Source organism: Lolium perenne, chromosome 7 (assembly GCF_019359855.2).
Source record: "Lolium perenne isolate Kyuss_39 chromosome 7, Kyuss_2.0, whole genome shotgun sequence".
Taxonomy (NCBI): domain Eukaryota; kingdom Viridiplantae; phylum Streptophyta; class Magnoliopsida; order Poales; family Poaceae; genus Lolium; species Lolium perenne.
The window spans coordinates 12,551,192-12,565,998 of NC_067250.2; the positions used below are offsets into that span (position 1 = coordinate 12,551,192).

General features: G+C 46.4%; 1 long non-coding RNA gene across 1 annotated transcript; it reads right to left on the reverse strand.

Annotated features, from left to right (window-relative positions):
• Positions 1-11,961: 11,961 nt before the first annotated feature.
• Positions 11,962-12,657, reverse strand: LOC139833642 (uncharacterized). The gene is made up of 3 exons (XR_011749344.1): positions 12,455-12,657; positions 12,143-12,374; positions 11,962-12,036 (listed from the first exon to the last, which is right to left on the reverse strand). It is a non-coding gene; the product is annotated as an uncharacterized lncRNA (long non-coding RNA).
• Between the last annotated feature and the right edge of the window lie 2,150 nt (positions 12,658-14,807).

Below are 14,807 nucleotides of genomic sequence, written 5' to 3' on the forward strand. Positions count from 1 at the left end.
GACAAGGTGCACTAGAATGTTGAGCCTACAACCAAGCACAAGTCCTTGGCTGTAGCCTCGGGGGCTACTCCCATCGGGAACGCTGTTCGCGTGCCCGATGAAAATTATCAAGAAGAAAAAAGAGAAAGAAAGAAAGAAAAAGAAGAAAGAAGGAGCATATTTCGAGTTATAAAGATAACTCTACATATACTCCCATCGGGAGAGCAACATAAGTCAGAAATTGACTCGATAAAATGTGCTATTCCAACAGCCGAATAAGCACTCGACAATATATTCTCAGAACGCCAAAAGTTGCGAATTCTGAATGCCGCAAAACACTGCGAAGGTAAGACCCCAGATCCGTTCTGTGCGGCGTGGCATCGCCGAAGACTGCGCTCTGCTACTTTTTTCCACATCAACAGATGTGAAGAAATATCCCAGCGGACGCGCTGTGGACTCGATAAAAATGACTGGGACTCGACAGAATGGTAAGACCTTAAGCGGCACCTGTCGAAGTTTACACCAGTATCACCGAGATCATGTCCAGGGACGTGATCTTGAAGTAGGTTTTTGCGGATTGCCACTAGAGCAGTTAACTAGTACCTGATCCGTCAGATGAACTAGCCCCAACTACCATTATCCCTGCACAAGTATAGAAATTTATGTGAAGAAATATAGACAAGTAAAAGTTGTCGAGTAAAAATAAACGGGGGAGATTTTCCCTGATTCTACGATTCAAAGCAAAATCTCGGGGGCTACTGACATAGGCATCCCCAATGGGCCTGCCAAAGATAGTACCCGGGATTTACTGAAGGCCCAATACCCGAAGAATAAGAAGACTCGGAAGCCCAAAGATGTTGTTAAGGAAAGCTAGAGTTGTAATAAGAAGTGTTGTATGTAATCTTGCGGGACGAGTTAGAAACTTCCCCGAACTCTGTAACTTGTACAATACGAATCCCTCGGCTCCGCCTCATATATAAGGGGGGGTCGAGGGACGAGAGAGATCATCGAATCATTGTTGAGTAAACCCTAGTTTTATTTCGTCGAGTACTTTTCGGCTGATAACCTTCGAGATCTACTTGCCCTCTACATAACACGAAACCCTAGTCTACTATTCGTAGGCATTGACAAGTTAATCCCTTGTCACTAGTGTTTTTTCAGGTGCAGCTGAATTGACAACTCAGTTGTTAAGGCTTATAAGTATTCTTTACCTCCCCTTGTGTCGAATCAATAAATTTGGGTTTTACTTCCCTCGAAGACTGCTGCGATCCCCTATACTTGTGGGTCATCAAGACTGTTTTCTGGCGCTGATGTCTACGCCCCCTCCTTTTCCTGTAGACAGTGTTGGGCCTCCAAGAGCAGAGGTTTGTAGAACAGCAGCAAGTTTTCCCTTAAGTGGATCACCCAAGGTTTATCGAACTCAGGGAGGAAGAGGTCAAAGATATCCCTCTCATGCAACCCTGCAACCACAAAGCAAGAAGTCTCTTGTGTCCCCAACACACCTAATAGGTGCACTAGTTCGGCGAAGAGATAGTGAAATACAGGTGGTGTAAATAAGCAGTAGCAACGGCACCAGAAAAGTGCTTTGCCCAGGACAGTAAACAAGCAGTAGTAACGCAGTAAAACAGTAAACAAGCAGCGATAGCAGTATTTAGGAACAAGGCCTAGGGATCATACTTTCACTAGTGGACACTGTCAACATTGATCACATAACAGAATAGATAAATAGATGCTAGACTCTACACCCTCTTGTTGGATGATGAACACCACTAACTGTGTAGGATTACACGAACCCTCAATGCCGGAGTTAACAAGCTCCACAATATTCGATGTTCATATTTAAATAACCTTAGAGTGCATGACAGATCAACATAACCAAACCAAGTACTAACATAGCATGCACACTGTCACCATCACACTACGAAAGGAGGCATAGATCACATCAATACCATCATAGCAATAGTTAACTTCATAATCTACGAGAGATCACAATCATAGCCTACGCCAAGTACTAACACGATGCACACACTGTCACCATTACACCGTGCAGGAGGAATAAACTACTTTAATAACATCACTAGAGTAGCACATAGATGAATAGTGATACAAAACACATTGCAATCATAAAGAGATATAAATAAGCAATTCACTATGCCATTCATAACAGTGAATAAGTATTCTGTGAAATATAGCCTAAGAGACCCACACGGTGCACACACTGTCACCTTTACACACGTGGGACAAGGAGTCTCCGGAGATCACATAAGTAAAATTCACTTGACTAGCATAACGACATCTAGATTACAAGCATCATCATATGAATCTCAATCATGTAAGGCAGCTCATGAGATTAATGTATTGAAGTACATAGGAGAGAGATGAACCACATAGCTACCGGTACAGCCCCGAGCCTCGATGGAGAATTACTCCCTCCTCATGGGAGACAACAGCGTTGATGAAGATGGCGGTGGTGTCGATGGAGAAGCCTTCCGGGGGCACTTCCCCGTCCCGGCAGCGTGCCGGAACAGAGACTCCTGTCCCCCAGATCTTGGCTTCGCGATGGCGGCGGCTCTGGAAGGTTTCTGCGGGTTTCGTCCAACGTGATAGGGTTTTCGCGGCGGAGGCTTTAAATAGGCGGAAGGGCAGCCTCGGTGACATAGGCATCCCAAATGGGCCTGCCGAAGATGGTACCCGGGGTTTACTGGAGGCCCAATACCCGAAGAATAAGAAGATTCGGGAGCCCAAGATTTACTAAGGAAAGATAGAGTTGTAATAGAAATTGTTGTTTGTAATCTGGCGGGACGAGTTAGAAACCGTCCCGGACTCTGTAAACTTGTATAGCACGAATCCCTCGGCTTCACCTCATATATAAGGGGGAGTCGAGGGACAAAAGAGGGAATCGAATCATTGTCTGCAAACCCTAGTTTTCATAGTCGTCGAGCACTTTTCGGCTGAAACCTTCGAGATCTACTTGCCCTCTACTTCTAACTAAACCCTAGCCTACAATCCATAGGCATTGACAAGTTAATCCCTTGTCAATTGGCGCCGTCTGTGGGAATTAGAGGCGTAAGGAGCTGATCTCGATGGCACGCTCAAGATCTTCGACATCGTCAACCGCAAGCAACACAATGGATCGAGGTAAACAGATCGCTACTGGTCTTGTCGATTTTGTTCCTCACCCACCCTCCCGTTTGGATGCATATGCGTATCTGGCGGAGCCCATGGAGATGACGTTCGGAAGGTTCCACTTTCGCGTCGAGAAGGAAGGATCGTATCGTGTCGAAATTCCGATTTCGTCGGGATCATCAGTGGCCGATTCCGATTTTTCAAGCTATGCATCGTCAAACGAGTCAGGAGAAGAAGGAACCTCGGCGACACGCTACGTCAGTATCAGAGCAAGAGAGAAACTCGCCAAGATCTTCAACGACATATCGTTTGAGTCATCTGCGGACTCGTATATAAGCGATGGCTCAAGCGATGTCGACAGTCATGACTTCATCGACAAATCTCTCACAGTGGGCAAGGTCTTCATCAATCTCAACGATGATGCCACCAAACCCAACATAGATCTGAGTACAAGGTATCATCAGATTTACGCCATTGAAGGTCAAGAGGAGACATCTGAGGCTTTCGACAGTTTGGGAAATCCATACGTCGATCCCTCCAATCTGCGACAAGGCTTGGGCAACAAATACGTCGGGCCAGAGCCGCGAGATAGAGTTCAACTTTCACAAGCAGCGTGGGATAGAGCTGCGAGAGCTATGAACGGCACAGAACCAATGGCTACCACAGCCACACACGAGAAGAATTGCAAGCATATCAATATAGGCTCGCACGAGCTGCCAGGGAATTGGAAAAACAGACGACTGAGTTGAACAGAGAAAGGAGGCAGCTTCGCATCCAGCGGAGAGAAGGGCAGATCTAAGTCGACAATCTAGAACTACGGGTGATAGCCATCGGGAGGCGCGGAATAGAGCAAGGTCAAGACTGCAACACATACCCGAGGCGGAAAGAGAACACTTGGTTCAAAACCTCGACATGTCCTTTATGTCGATAGATACAAGAGGAAACATCATCCCTAAGACACCAGAGGCTGGGTATATGGCGACACCTGCTTGTATCCTTGCATCTCAACCACCTCCGGTGACCCAAGGGAAACACTGTACAATATGGCGGTAGCAGGAGTTGGAGCTATGGGGACAGCGTTTATATCAACGCCTCCCGAAGGAGTGGCAAGGCAAAATAGTCCGCGACCCGCAGCAGCAACAGCGGCAGCACCTGAAGGGCCAAGTGGAGCAAGAGACACAGCAGCACAAGCAAGAGTCGACAGAGCGCGGCAAAGCAGAAGGGATCATCGGCAATCCCCTAACTTAACGACGAAGATATGTGCGGCTTACCATGCTTCACGAGGAGAGTCCGAAAAACGCGAGTCCCCTCGGGATTCAAGTTACTCCGATAATTTCAAGAAATTCGACGGCCTTCAAGATCCGGAGGATTGGCTAGTCGACTATCCTGGAGACGGTGAAGGCCTGACAGAGGAACTAGGGCAACAGCCATGCAAAGCATCCAGGTGCACCTGAGTGGTGCCGCACGATCATGGATAAAGAAACTCGCTCCAGATCCATCGACAGTGGGGAAAGTTTCGAGGACGTGTTCGTCAAGAACTTCAGATCCACGTGCAAAAAACCCGCATCGTTAGAGGAGTTGAGAGCGTGTCGACAAAAGCCGAGATGAGCCAATGAGAAAGTACATCCAGAGGTGGAATATCATCAAAAACTCGGCAGAAAACATATCTGACGAGAGAGCAATAGATGCGTTTGTCGCAGGAGTCAGGCGTGGAGACTTTGTCGAGGATTTGGGAAGGACCAATCCAAGGACAGTATCCGCGTTAATGGAGATAGCAAATAAATGGGCAGATGGAGAAGACGCTGTCCACAACAAACGACACAGGTCGCCAGAGGAGGACCGTGGTCGAAACTACCAACCGAGGCGAAGATTTCCTCGGACGTACCAGAACTACGACGCCCCAGGACAAATTTCGGCAGGTTTTCGGACAAATACAGGAGGCAACAGAGATGATTACCGGAGAAGCGGTGAACAGCGAGGTGATAATAGGGATGATTCACGCAACGAGGCAAAATAGTGGGCCGAGGTTTCCAAGACCTTTCGTGTCCCCGAGGAAATGCTGAACGGACCGTGCCGGATGCACTTCTTCCTCGACAGAACGGGAAAAGACAATCGGGGCACCTGCAGAAAGACTGTCGAAATTTTCAGGCAATGTTCAGATACGCAGAAAATGCTCACGCTCGAGCAGCACAGAGAAACCCTCGGGAGCCTAGGAGCGAGGTTCATCTCCCGCCACCTCCCGCGATTACAGAGGACAATCGACACCAGCTAAGAATAGCGGCAGCACCTGCACCACCACCCTATGTTGATCCTAATTCCAACGGAGCAGTGTTGATGATTCAGTAGGGAAGGCCGTCCAATAGAGCTCAAAAAGTAATCTCTCGACAGGTGTTTATGGCAGAAAAAATGCCTCCACCAACAGTTGAGTACCTTAATTGGTCAGGACAAGATATCGGCTTCACAATAGCAGATCATCCGCAGCAAGTTCCTCGACCGGGGCAGTCAAGCACTTATTCTCGCCAGCTTATCGCAGGATTTGATGTCTCTCGAGTGTTCATAGACGGCGGCAGCAGCTTGAACCTCATGTATGCGAATACATTGAGGAAGATGAACATATCCTTAGCAAACTTGAAACCAACAGACACAAGGTTCCACGGCATTACACCAGAGAAACCAAGTTATCCATTGGGAAAAATCAATCTCGATGTTCAATTTGGGACCCGAGAAAATTATAGAATCGAGAAGCTCGAATTTGAAGTCGTGGATTTTCCATCACAATACCACGCTCTGTTGGGACGACCAGCATATGCTAGATTTATGGCAGTACCACACTATACATACCTGTTGTGGAGGTTGCCGGACCAAGAGGACCAATCACGAGTCAAGGGAAGCTTTGCCTTAGCCGATAAGTGCGACAAGGATTTTCACAAAGTTGGCAGAAACTTTCGGGATGCAAGCCGAGTACTTGGCGTCAAAAAGCATGACTGATTACGACGTACTGCCAGACGCTGGAAGGCCAAATAAAGAATCAACTTTCAACACAGAGAAAAATTCTAAGGAGGTGCAGATTCACCCGACAGATCCAAAAAAGACGACATCTATCGCAAACGATATGGATATCGCATAGGAAAGCGCGCTCGTCAAGTTCCTCCGTGAGAACTGGAAAATCTTTGCATGGTGTCCAGCCGACATGCCGAAGTACCCAGGGAACTTGCCGAGCACCACCTAAATTTGGATCCAACAAATAAACCAATCAGACAACCTTTGCGGCGTTTTTCGGAACCAAACCGCACGCCCATGCTTTCAGAAAGAATTCGACTCGATGTAGCTGGTTTTATCAGAGAAATATCTACGAAGCCACATGGGTAGCTAACCCGGTGATGGTGCCGAAGAAAAACACGACAGTCCTTCGCATGTGCGTCGACTTTACGTGTCTCAATAAACATTGTCCTAAGGATCACTTTCCTCCCAAGGATCGATCAAATTATCGACTCCACGGCAGGTTGCGAACGTCTTTCCTTCTTGGATGCATACTCTGGTTATAACCAGATCAGATTAAAAGAAGATGATGAAGCCAAGACAGCGTTTATTACACCTTACGGCGTGTTTTGCTACAAAACAATGCCCTTTGGTCTAAAAATGCGGGAGCAACATATCAGAGGATGATGCAGAAGTGTTTAGCAACACAGATCGGGAAAAACGTGCAAGTATACATCGATGATGTCGTCATAACATCAAAAAAGGGGACAACATTGATCGAGGATCTCAAAGAAACTTTTGACAACCTCGACAAATTCTGCCTCAAACTGAACCCGACGAAGTGTTCTTTTGGCGTCCCAGCAGGAGAACTTATCGGGTTTCTAGTTTCGGCAAGAGGGATTGAAGCAAATCCCGACAAAATACAAGCCATAGTAACAATGAGAAAGCCAACAAAGTTGAAAGAAATACAGCAGCTAACTGGGCGAGTCGCAGCTTTGAGCAGGTTCGTCGCCAGGTTAGGAGAAAAAGCGTTACCATTTTATGCGCTGATAAAACAAGGAGATAAATTCCAGTGGAACGAAGAGGCCGACAGAGCTTTCGAGGATCTGAAGCGAAAAATCTCGACACCACCAATCCTGGTGGCTCCAAAGGAAAAGGAACCTCTCCTGCTGTATATTGCAGCCACGCCCCAAGTGGTTAGCACGGTATTAGTTGTCGAAAGAGAAGAAGAAGGGAAAATCCATGGAGTGCAGCGGCCAGTATACTTCGTGAGCGAAGTCTTGTCACCTTCAAAACAAAGGTACCCTCAGTACCAGAAGCTAGCATATGGAGTGTTCACGACAGCACGAAAATTGCGCCACTATTTTTCGGCACACCCGATCATAGTGGTCAATGAAGCTCCCTTGTCAAATATACTGAATAACCCAGAAGCTACGGGTCGTGTCTCCCTTTGGGGAATAGAACTTTCCCCTCGGGACATCACGTATGAAAAAAGAAAAGCAATAAAGTCGCAAATACTGCCAGACTTCATCGCAGAATGGATGGAGTTGCAAAATACAGGACCACCAGATTTATCGAGAACTTGGACCATGAACTTTGATGGATCCAAGAGACTAGAAGGAGCTGGCGCAGGAGTAGTACTCATATCACCTGAAGGCGACAAATTGAAGTACATCCTCCGGATGACGTTCCTTAACGCATCTAACAATGAAGCAGAATATGAGGCTCTCATACACGGGATGAAGATGGCGAAAGCCTGCGGAGCAACTCGATTAAAAATCTTTGGCGACTCACAGTTGGTGGCTCAGCAAGTTATGAACCAATGTGATGCAATCAATGATAGCATGATGGCATACAAGGAGGTGTACAACGAGCTTGAAAAGTTATTCGATGGATGCGAAGTAAATCATATTAGCAGGTTGAGCAACGACGAAGCCGACGTTCTTGCAAACATCGGGTCACAGTGCCTTCCAATCCCGCCAGGTGTATTCTGGGAAGAGATAACAGAGAGATCCACTAAGCCAACAAAGTCAAAAAAGAAGGAGAAGAAACCCTCGGGGGCTGCCAAGGAAAAGCAAGAGGACGAAGAAGAGGATCAGGACTTGGTCATGGTGATACAGATACCGTGGATGCAGCCGTACATATCATACATCATGAGGAAAGAAATACCCGATGATCCAGCTTGAAGCAAGGCGAGTAATTCGACGCTCCAAAGCTTTTACGGTGGTCAAGGGAGAATTGTATAGCGAAGTATTTCAGGCGTTTTGCAAAGGTGCGTTACACCCGAAGAAGGAAGAATAATCCTGAAGGATGTACACGAAGGAATATGTGGCCACCACGCAAGTAGTCGAGCTATCGCAGCCAAGGTTTTTCGGGCAGGATTCTACGGTTGACAGCAATCGAGGACGCCAAGGACATAGTAAGAACTTGCGACGCATGTCAAAGGTTCGCCGCAAAACCTCACTCTCCAAAGAAGCAGAGCTAGCACCAATACCATTGTCTTGGCCCTTTGCTCAATGGGGACTTGATATGGTGGGTAAGTTACACAAATCCTGGCCAGGAGGAAAGGAGTACATGCTAGTAGCTGTCGATAAGTTTACAAAGTGGATAGAAGCGAAGCCGATAAATTCACCAGATGGAGCATCCGCATGATAAAATTCGTAAAAGGCCTCGTCTTCAGATTTGGAGTGCCCCACAGATCGTCACGTACAACGGCAGCAACTTCACATCCCATGAATTCAAAGATTATTGCGAAGAGGTGGGTATTAAGCTGAACTTTGCGTCAGTCGCACATCCTCAAACCAATGGGCAAGTCGAGAAAGCCAATGGCATCATCTGCAATGGTATTAAGAAACGCTTGTTAGGACCACTGGAAAAAGCTCGACATACCTGGCCGAAGAACTACCAAGCGTGTTGTGGAGCATCCGAACAACACCAAACACAAAGCAACGCAGAAACTCCGTTTTCCTGGTTCATGGAGAAGATGCAGAACTACCAATCGAGATAGAGCACATCTCTCCACGTGACGCTGAATATGATGAATAAACGTCGAGAAGAGTGCTAGAAGACGACGATCGACGCACTTGATGAAGCTCGAGATGAAGTATTATCTCGGGTAACCAAATATCAACGGGACTTGAAGAATTACCACGGTCGACGTTTGCGGCCAAGATCTTTTCAGGTGGGAGACCTAGTTCTTCGGCTCACGCACAAAAGTCATGAAAAACTCGAGTCACCATGGCTTGGCCCTTACATTGTCACGGAAGTAATTGGAGGAGGAGCATACCGAATAAAGGACAAGAAGACAGGGGTGGAGGAGCCAAACCCCTGGAACGTGGCGCAACTTAGGCGTTTTACGCCTAGAGTCAAAATATAGTCTTTGTAAAGCTTCAATGTACTGAAACGCCCGCGAGTTTTCAGACGCACTCTTTTCCTTTTTCGGGGCACCGAGTGGGGCCGGAGAAGGTTTTTAATGAGGCGGGCTCGCGGTGCTGCAATATAATAAAGATAGTGACAATATAACTTTTCTTCCTTATCGACATGACCAAAGTCTTCGCTCCGACGAATTTCAATATAGTTCATCGACAAAAGGAAAAACTTGCCTTGGTATTCAAATACCTCGTGAGTCAACAAAAATACAAAATAGTGCTCAATAAAAAGCTTGGGGGCTCATATTCGCCTTAAATATATAAATGCCTTGGTTCAAAACCTCGCAAGTATACAAATATAGTAAAGAGTCACCGAAACACTCGGGGGCTAAACAAACAGAGAAATATAATGATTGCTTTACAATATAGTCGTGGATTACAAAGAAAAAATATCTACAAGAAGAAACTAATTAGTCTTGATTCAATATGTCATCAAGAGTAACCCTGTTTTCCTCAGGAGCAGCACCAAGAAAATCGGCATAATGGCCATCGGCAAAAAAGTCGGCATCCATCCGAAGTAGGTCCTCAATCATTTCTTCGGCTATAGGCGTAACCTTCGTGTTAATCCTGTCAACACCAACTCTCCGACGTTTTACTTTTTGGTGAACCTTCTCGACAACCTGGGTAAGGTCAAGCTTCGAGTGGCAGATTTGGAGCATGATAAGAGCAAATCTGGCGCCAGCTACTAGTTGAGCTTTGACAAAATCATGGATACTGCGAGCATCCTTGAACCTTTCCATCAATTCAGGAAGAGTTTTTGGTTGGACGTTGCGAGGAAACATGGAGTTGTAAACCATGGACAAGGTCTTGGTACAGAAGTCGAGGAAATCGCGAGTTTGAGAGGCGCGATCTTGAAATCTGACAATTTGGCGGGTCCTTTCCGGGGTAGCCCAAAACAAAGAACCATGGTCCAAGGAGAGATTAACAAGGAGGGTTGTCCTAGCATTCACCCTCTCTTCCTCGGCAGCATCGATAAAGGCACCTATCAAAACAAAGAAGTGGAAACCTTTAAAAGACAGTAGCATGAAGATGGAAGATATCAGAGGATGAAATAGACATACCCGACATATCTGCACTGGCTTCATTCATTAATTCGAGCATGAAATTTTCTCGAGTAGTCGCCTTTTCAGCATCAGAAGCAGCAATTTCCTTAGCAGCTACGGCCTCGCGAGCTTGTTGAAGAGCAATTTTTTCGGCTTCAGATGACTTACGAGATTGCTCCATCATCACAAGTGTTTGCTTCTTCGCATACTGAAGTTGTTGCCGAAGTTCATCCAGTTCTCGCGACAAGGTATCGTCAACAGGAGCGGTATCACCAAAAGCTTTCCTCGTGCGGGAAGAAGAAGGCGAAACATTGGAAGGAGCAGAAGATGGAGTATAGTTATCAAATATCAACTGAAAAATAAACAAGACAACATCAAATAAAATGCAAAGATAGAAGTCTTCATTAATCTCTTGGAATAATTACAAGGGCATTACAGTGGAGTTAAGAAAGTACGTGTCGCCAAATGACTACTTTGGCGACAGAAGCAAAAGAAACAGAAAGAAAAACAGAGGCATGCAACTAGACCTCCGGCCTCGAAGAGCTAGGAGTTGAAGCTGGCTTGATCCCCAGATACGCCAAGATCTTCTTCGTGTTGGGCTTGGCCGCCTTGATCAGCGACCTCCATCTTGACTGCTCTATCTGACTGGTGTCGCCAACCTTCATCCAATCAAGCGTCTGTTGGCTGTCGCAACCAGGGCAACAAGATTTCGACAAAGAACCTTCATATTCTCCTGACGCATCTTCAATCCCAGGTCTTCCGAAGCATTAAACATCTTGGCGAGGTTAAGGAAAGTTGCGGGTTCTTCTTTCTTCGGGAAGAAATAAGGGAACAACGCTGACAATCCTGCATTAGCATTTGCCACGCCTTCACGAATTTCGCGCCCGTGAAACTCCAGAAGAGAAAGTGCGTCAAGGAGAGGATCGTTGACAGGATTATCCAGATCAAAATCCTGGTTTGTTTGGGCTGCCACACGAGACAAGACATCACCAACAACCAAGAAACAGAAGTGCGGTAAAATAAAAGGGATTGATAATATTACTCGTAGTACGTCGACTTTGCGACTTCAAACGCTTGAGGATTCCTTCGTCACGAGAAGCTTGTGCAGCTTTGTGCTCATCCAAGGCAGTCAAGCCGCATCCTCAAGTTTCTTCTGCAGTTCCTCGACACCAGCAGCTTTCGCCTTAGCTTCATCAGCTTCGACCTTGGCTTTGCTAGCAGCGAGTTCAGCTTTCTTGCGAGCCGCCTCACTTTGCTCAAGTTTTTGAGCCAGTGCGTCGGCGCGTTCGTTAGCCTCTGCAAGTTTCTCTGTCGAGATATGGAAAAAAGAGAGAAGAAAGATCAAAAAATCGCGGCAAGTAACAGGAGTGACAAATTAAGGAAAAACGACAAGTATGAAAGTCGTTACCTTCGGCTCTATTAGCATATTCACGGTACCCAATAAATTGGGAACCGATGCGGAGAAGATCCTTGATCATAGGCTGTTCAACGTGAACACAGTAAGAGAAACATCGGCATAAAAAAAAAAAAAAAAAAAAAAGATGTGAAGAAACAAAATAAAGAAAATATAGATGTCGACAAACTTACATCATCTAGGAGCGGGGGCGACGAACTGCCCAACTGAGGGGCAGGATCAACAATCTTTTCAACCCGTGCCCTTTTTGGTGAAGGGGCACGGGGGCTCGAAGGAGTAGATGTATCAACATTTTGTTGAGGAGGCGACGATTCCTCCCCTTCAACTGGTTTTTCTGAAATAACTAAAGTATGTGACGTGCTCGTTCGAGCAGCCACATCTAAAGTTGGTGTTTCTTCATCATCACTGTGACAAAATAGTGGCAGCATAAAAGCAAGGCAAAATAAAATTCTTCAAATAAAAAAGGAAAAGAGCAAGGAACCTACGAGCTGATGATACTCTCGATGTATGGATCATAAGCTGCTTTTCGAGGTGCAGGAGCAGTTTCTTCGGGTTTCGAGGTCCCGGAATCTTCGGCATTGCTCCTTTTCCTTTTGCTCTTCGGAGAAACAGCAGGAGGAGGAGATTGCGCTGATGTTGTATCTTCAGAGGCAGCATCCTTCTCAGTAGATCCCGCAGATTTTCGAGAATCTGCGGGTTCATTCACAAAAGAGGGGTCTCTGGTTGACATCATCGACAACGGCTATTTCGTCGACCTCTCCATCCTCCGGAAGAGGAGGAAGGGAAGCCATAGTAGGATGATTCTACAAAGAAATAGTGACAAAAGAGAATAAGTGAGATACCACTGCAAATAAGATACGAGGAACAGTTCAAAACAAGATAAAACTTCGAGAAGAGAAAATACCTCGGGAAGAGGATTGGAAGCACTGTATGGTTCCACTCGACAGGAGGAGGGAATAGGATCCTTCTTGCCTAATCGAGAAATTCTTCGAACCAATTTTTCCAAGTCCTTTACAGAAAGATCACTGGAGATTCTGTTGGCGTCATTTTCACCAGAATACGTCCAAAGGGGATTTTTGCGAGCCTGAAGAGGCTGCACTCTAATCCTAAGGAAGTAGGCGATAATTTGAACACCAGATAGCTCTTTGCCTCGAGTGTTTTGAAGATGACGGATACGAGCCATGAGCGCCTCTGTCGCTTTTTCTCTTCTTCGAAGCTTCGGCATCCCGGGGAACGGCGACGCTGAATCCTGGCACTTCCGTCGAAAGGAACTATGTTGTGCTCCACAGAATTGGCGCTTTCTTCGTGGATGTAGAGCCACTTTTTGCGCCATCCTTGGACAGAATCAGGAAACTTGACGTCGAAATAATCGACATCAGTCCGAACACAGATAACAACGCCACCTATGTTATAAGTGACGTTGTGGGAGCCATTACGGCGGAGGCAGAAAATGCGCTTCCACAGAGCCCAATTGGGAGTGATTCCGAGGAAGCATTCGCAAAGTGTGATAAAAATAGAAATGTGAAGGATGGAATTGGGAGTCAACTGGTGCAGTTGAATCCCGTAAACAAAAAGAAGGCCGCGGAGGAAATCGTGGATTGGGGTTGAAAGGCCGCGGATCAGGTGATCAACAAAACTAACCCGATACTCCATTGGAGGCTTGGGGTAGCTTTCTTCGCTAGGAAAGCGGATGGCGTCCTCCTTCGTCATGAGGCCGAGCCTCTTCAGCGTGTTGATGTCTTGATTGGAGATTTTGGATCTCTCCCACTCAAGATCCTCGGCGGCCATCTTGGATTCCGGCGTGCTGTGGCGAGTCAGACGCGTGCGCGGTGGCATCAACGGCAGTGGGCAGAGCAATGTATGTACGTACGGAAGATTGGAGAGAGTTGGGCGCAGGGGAAGTTTTGCGAAGAGGAATAGGTGAGCGGCGCAAGCGAGGGGATGAACGAAGGTTGAAGAAGGGTTTATATAAGATTCGGGTGAAGCAGTCTGCCGTTGGATGAAGAAATCGTGTGGTGAGGATGGATCTTCTAGACACAAGGGCAAAAGAGTATTTTTATTGAGATAGGCGTTACCGTACGTGCGCCAGGAAAAGCGGAGGACGTGTGTCCCCCACTTGCACGACGTGTCAACATGGTCGAAGCAATGGACCCACAGGGCAGAAAAATCACGACTATTCGAGGAGGATGAAGTAAATTTGATTAAGGGAAGTATGTCGACAAGAAAAACGGCGACAGAAAGAATTATTCAATACCTCGGGAACCTTTGGTCAAATACAAGTTTTTGCCCAAATGCTCGGGGCTACTTCAGAAAAATTAAATTTTCGTTTATGAAAATTATAGAAATTGCGGGAGCCTACAACCAAGCACAAGTCCTTGGCTGTAGCCTCGGGGGCTACTCCCATCGAGAGCGCTGTTCGCGCACCCGAGATATAAAAAAAAAAAAAAAAAAAAAAAAAGAGAGAAGAAGAAAGAGATCATATTGGGAAGTAATGAAAATATAGCGACAAGGTGGACTAAAATGTTGAGCCTACAACCAAGCACAAGTTCTTGGTTGTAGCCTCGGGGGCTACTCCCATCGGGAACGCTGTTCGCGTGCCCGATGAAATTAACAAAAATAGAAAAACAAGAGAGTATATTTCGAGTTATAATTAACTCTACATATACTCCCATCGGGAGAACAATATAAGTCATATATGACTCGATAAAATGTGCCATTCCAACAGCCGGAAAAGCACTCGACAATATATTCTCAGAACGCCGAAGTTGCGATCAATTTCTGAATGCCGCAAAATTTGCGAAGGTAAGACCCCAGATCCGTTCTGCTGGGCGTGGCATC